General features: G+C 41.1%; 1 non-coding gene across 1 annotated transcript; it reads right to left on the bottom strand.

Moving 5' to 3' along the window:
- Positions 1 to 401: 401 nt before the first annotated feature.
- Positions 402 to 538, bottom strand: LOC119944920. The gene has a single exon (XR_005456061.1). It is a non-coding gene; the product is annotated as a small nucleolar RNA SNORA7 (small nucleolar RNA).
- Positions 539 to 5,822: the final 5,284 nt, after the last annotated feature.

The raw sequence follows: 5,822 nt of genomic DNA, 5'->3' as shown, positions 1-5,822 counted from the left end.
TACATTTACATTAATGTCTGTCTTTGCCTTTAAACTGTAAACTCAGTGTGAGCAGGGAAAAAGTCTACTACCAACCCTGTTGTATTATACTGCACTCTCCCAAGTGCTTAGTACAGTGTTCTGCACACAGTAAGCACTCAATAAATACTGCTGCTGCAGATTATCTACCTACTCACTCTTGTCTTGTCTTGTTTTATGCTGTCGCATCGTCTCCGACCCGTAGCGACTTCCTGGGCCCATCTCTCCCAGAATGCCCAACCTCCATTTGCAATAGTTCTGGTAGTGGATCCACAGAGTTTTCTTGGTCAAGATCTGGAAGCGGTTGACAATCGTCCAGTAAACTCGAGTCTCTGCCCTCAACTCTGTCCCAGAGCGCCATTGCCCAGCGCAGGTGAGTTTTGACTTGTAGCAGATTGCCTGTCACTTGCTAGCCACTGTTCGAGCTAGGAATGGAATGGGTCGGCCTCTGCCTACTCTCCCTCCCACAGCTGAGACTGGAAGAGTACTGGAAACTCTCCAGTTTCAATCCTGAGAGGGGACCTCCTCCTGTTATCCCAGCTCATACAGCATGCATACGTAATAGTAATAATGATGGCATATATTAAGTGCTTAATATGTGCAGATCACTGTTCTAAGCGCTGGGGAGTTTACATGGTGATCAGGTTGTCCCACATGGGGCTCACAGTCTTAATCCCCCTTTTACAGATGAGGTAACTGAGGCACAGAGAAGTTAAGTGACCTGCCCAAAGTCAATCAATCAATCAGTCAGTCATATTTATTGAGCACTTACTGTGTGCAGAGCACTGTACTAAGCGCTTGGGAAGTACAAGTTGGCAACATATAGAGACAGTCCCTACCCAACAGTGGGCTCACAGTCTGGAAGGGGGAGACAGAGAACAAAACCAAACATATTAACAAAATAAAATAAATAGAATAGATATGTACAAGTAAAATAAATAAGTAAATAAATAGAGTAATAAATATGTACAAACATATATACATATATACAGGTAATATATATACATATACATATATACAAGTCACACAGCTGACAAGTGGCAGAGCTGGGATTTGAACAGATGACCTCTGACTCCAAAGCCCGTGCTCTTTCCAGTGAGCCACGCTGCTTTCCCATGCATGTACATATCCTCAGATTCTACTATTTCCCCTATTTGTAATTCATTTGGATATCTCTCTCACCCTGCAGATCCTAAGCTTCCAATAGGCAGGAATCACATCTTTCTATTCCAGTGCATTGTACTTTCTTGTGCACTCAGTCCATTGCCCTGCACATAGTAAACATCCAACGAACACCATTGATTGATTGAGGTGGCCAATGCTTAGCACATAGTACATTTAGAACAATTATTACTGGTACTATTATTATTATTATTGTTATTGTTATTATTGGGTTTTAATCCTGGCTCTTCCAGTTGCCTGCTGTGTGGCCTGAGCCAGTCACTTGACTTCTCTGTGCCTCAGGTCCAGAGGTTCACAGGTTCCTCATCTGTGAAATGGGGATTCATTTTCAGCCCTTTTGAGTGCTCAAATGCCTCAAACCACTTAGAAACTCCTGCTGACAGATAAACATCATCCAGAACTTTGGAGTGATCAGCCTTCATTTTTTCACATTCTAAATGAATGTCCAGGGAAAATAGTAAATTATCTTATTTGTGTCTCAATTCAATATCTGGTCACTCTCTTACTTTGACTGGGAAGCCCGATACAGAGACTGTACCTGGCCTGATTGTTTTGTCTGCCATGTGACATTGGGCAAGTCACTCTCTGTCTCAATTTACTCATCTGTAAAATGATGATTCAATATCCATTCTCCTTCCTACTTAAACTGTGAGCCCATGTGGGGCGTGATTATCTAATATCTACCCCATCACTCAGCACAGTGTTTGACAGACACTATTACCATTATTATTTCTGTTAATATTATTAAGACACTGACATCTTAATTACTGCATCAACCTCCAAAGCCGTTAGTACCATGTTCTGCACACAGTAAGCGCTCAATAAATACCATTGACCGATTGATTTAATCCAGAGACCTCTCCAATGGTCCAGACAAGTGGACCAAATGATGTTCGGAGCCCTTCTGATTCATTCATTTAATCGCAATGAGTATTTACTGTGTGCAGATTACTGTACTTAGGACTTGGAAGAGTACTTGACAACAATAAACAGTCACATTCCCTACCCACAGTGATCTTATAGTCTAGAGACTCTGTGAAGCTAGAAATTGCAGACTTTGCTTTCACCATATTAAGCAGCATATTAAACCCACATGCCTGCTTGTTTAAGAGAATTGGAACCGTATTATTTTCCAAGCTCCAGGCTCATATCCACCCTCCGTGTAGAGTCACTAAAGTTCCTTGGGTTTCTGCTCCCTTATAAATTATGTATTCTAGGGATCGGCAGCTAATATCAACTGGGCACTGGACAGCCAAACCAAAAATGCAGCTGCCTTTAGGAAAATCAGATGAAAAAAGGCAAAAGTAGATGCATTTTATATTTTAATGTTATTTGTCTTTACTAGATAAGGAGGAAAGTTGTAAAATATGGACGTTAATAGCTCAGAGCCCCTCAATCAAAGAGATCAGTTAATCGGTAATTTCTAACTAGTAATATGTAAAAAAGTCTTGAGACATTTGAGTATAGGTTAGCCTTGAAATTATAGTAGGTGTAATTAAAAAAAACCATTAGAGATTAAATCCTAAATGTTCCATTTAGAAATCAGCTGGTAAAGCATATAAAGTTTTTTCTGTCCCCAATCATAAATAATAACAACGATGATAATGATGGTATTTGTTAAGGGCTTACTATGTGCCAAGCACTGTTCTAAGCACTGGAGTAGATACAAGGTTATCAGGCTGCCCCACGTGGGGCTCACAGTCTTGATCCCCATTTTACAGATGAGGTAACTGAGGCAAAGAGAAGTTAAGTGACTTGCACAAAGTCACACAGCTGACAGGTTTTGGAGCCAAAATTAGAACCCACGACCTCTGACTCCCAAGCCTGGGCTCTTTATATCCACCTCATTATCTCTCCCCACTAAATACTCTACATTCTTTTATTGCTTTCTATATTACTAGGGTATGAGGAGAAGTATCTTCCTGCAACATACTCAGAGCCCTGAGAACCAATGAAAAAAGGGGAGAGAAAGGAGAGGATATTCAGTTTTGTCACAGCTAACATTCAGCTCTTTGTCAAAATTTGCTGCCTCCTCTAGTTTGGATGGGTCTTTAATTTTTAATTTTCTTAAGAAGTGGCCACCTAGTCCAAGCTTAGTTCTTGCCAGTGACAGAGACTATCTTCAGGAAATTCATAGTTCAATTAGTTCTTAGAAAAGGATCCAACCTAAAGAAGGAATGAGTTTCCTCAGGCGGATATCTTAATTGATGCAAGTTATGTGGTGCATAGCCACTGTTAATTTTAAAGGATATTTATCCCACAAGTTTGTCAGCAAATATTGGATGTGGCCTATAGTTATTGTCACTGAACATTTACATTTCAACTGCAGAGAAAGACACCTTCCTTTTGTCTTCTCTGATTAACATTTCCAGCTCTGTAATTTTCTTGCTTCTCGCACAAACAAAGCAATCGGGCTCATACGGGAAGCCTATTCTGTAAGATATAAATATTTGCTATTCAGAAAAGCTCAATGAGGGTTTAGTTATTTTAAATTAAAGAAAGAAAATGACTAGTAATGATTGGTTTCAGCTAACGAAATGCTTTTATGCAAATGTGTGAACCCTAAACATGACCTGGAAACAAAAGGCTGCTTAACAGTTACTATTAAGCAATACATTAGTAGATCAATTAAACAGAACTTCTTTCTAATGAATGTGTGGTACAAGGGTTGCCATGGAAACCTGGAAAGAAAAGGCCCTAGTATGCTAATGTTTCATTTTAAGACCATGAAATATTATAGACCTCTTAGTGGCTAGAAGGACTTGAAATAAAGTTGAAGGAGGATGCTCATGAGGGAGAAACTTCCCTTTCTAGTTTATTCCCTGGAGCCTAGAATTATTAGTCTGGATCTTTCTAGATTTTTCTAGAGAGCATCACTTCAGTCTCCCTCTGGGCACTTAGGGAGACAAGTTTTTCTTTATCTCTACCCTCTGGAGCAGTCTCCCTCTGGTAAGGAATAGAGTTGGGTGACCCTCCCATTTAGAATCATGGAAATGGGGAAGAGATGTGTCCACTTTGATAAGGAGTCAAAGAAATTTCTTATCAAAGGGAAAGATTATCAAAGATAATTATCAAAGATTCAAAGAGAAGCAACACCTCTTAGCGGAAAGAGCACGGGCTTGGGAGTCAGAGAATGTGGGTTCTAATTCCAGCTCCACCATGTGTCTATTGTGTGACCTTGGGCAAGTCATTTAACTTCTCTGTGCCTCAGTTACCTCATCTGTAAAATGAGGATTAAGACTTTGAGCCCCTCCTGGGGCAACCTGATGACCTTGTGCTTAGAACAACATTGCTTGGCACATAGTAAGTGCTTAACAAATACCATTATTATTATTATTATTATAACTATTATTATTATTGAATCATTCTTTCCCCTTTGGAGAGACCCAGATAATAAATGGACCAAGTTAGAGAATTGGTCTTGCCACAAATTAATGGCAACAGAGTTCTGCTTCCTAGATGTTGTCCAATGGACTATTGATAAAGCTTTAGAAAAATAATTCCTTTGTAAAAAAGTCCAGTCAGACACTTGGGTAGTCAATCAATGAGTCATATTTATTGAATGCATACTGTATACAGAGCACTGTACTAAGCATTTGGGGGAGTACAGTGCAACAGAATTGGTAGACATATTCCCTGCTCAAATTGAGCTCACCATCTGGACGGGGAGACAGGCGCTAATATAAATAAATACATTAGGGCTATATAAATGAGTGCTGTGGGACTGAGGGAGGGGTGGATAAAGGGACCAAATCAGGGTGATGCAGAAGGGAGTGGGAATCTCCTTCCATAAGGCTTTGAGGGAGGGGCAAGTAATTTTCTGTTGGCTATGAGGAGGGAGGACATTCCAGGCCAGAGGCAGGATGTTGGTAAGAGGTCAGTGGTGAGATAGATAAGGTAAGTGAGTAGGTTGGCAAGAGAGGAGCGGAGTGTGCTGGCTGGATTGGAGTAGGAGAGCAGTGCGATGAGGTGGGAGCGGGTAAGGTGATTAAGTGCATTTCCCCTTCCTCCACAGCATTTAGGAATGTAATCCTTATACTCTGTTGCTTTCCCTACCTATAATTTATTTCAATATCTGTCTTCCCCACTAGACCATAAGCTCTGTATGTCTATTATCTCTATTGTACTCTCCCAAGCCTCTCTCAGGGTCACACCTGGAGAGTTCCCAGACTCTACCAGTCTCAGCTATGAGAGGGAGAGTCAAACAGAGGGCTGTACATTCCATTCCTAGCTTGGCCAGTGGCTAGCGAGTGGAAGGCAATCTTCTACAAGTCAAAACTCACCCGTGCTGGGCAGCAGAGGCAGGGAGAGAATCAAGGGTGAAAACTCAAGTTTACTGCGATGGTCAGCCACTTTTCCAAAGAAAACTCTCTGGATCCACTACCAGAATGATTGCAGTTGGAGGTGGGGCATTCTGGGAGAGATGTATCCATGGCATCGCTCTGGGTCCAAGAGGACTACAGGGAATAAGACAGGAGGCTAAGCCTGCTGCTCACAGTAAGTGATCAGTAAATACCACTGACTGATTGATTGACAAACACAATTTGAAAACAATGGGGCCTCCAGCTTCATACCAGATTAAAGGGTTTTAGAGTTTGTAAATAATCTGGCCCTATTCCAGA

Source organism: Tachyglossus aculeatus, chromosome 23 (genome assembly GCF_015852505.1).
Source record: "Tachyglossus aculeatus isolate mTacAcu1 chromosome 23, mTacAcu1.pri, whole genome shotgun sequence".
Taxonomy (NCBI): Eukaryota; Metazoa; Chordata; class Mammalia; order Monotremata; family Tachyglossidae; genus Tachyglossus; species Tachyglossus aculeatus.
Note: the sequence above shows the minus strand (reverse complement) of the source record. Positions and strands in the feature narration are given on the sequence as shown.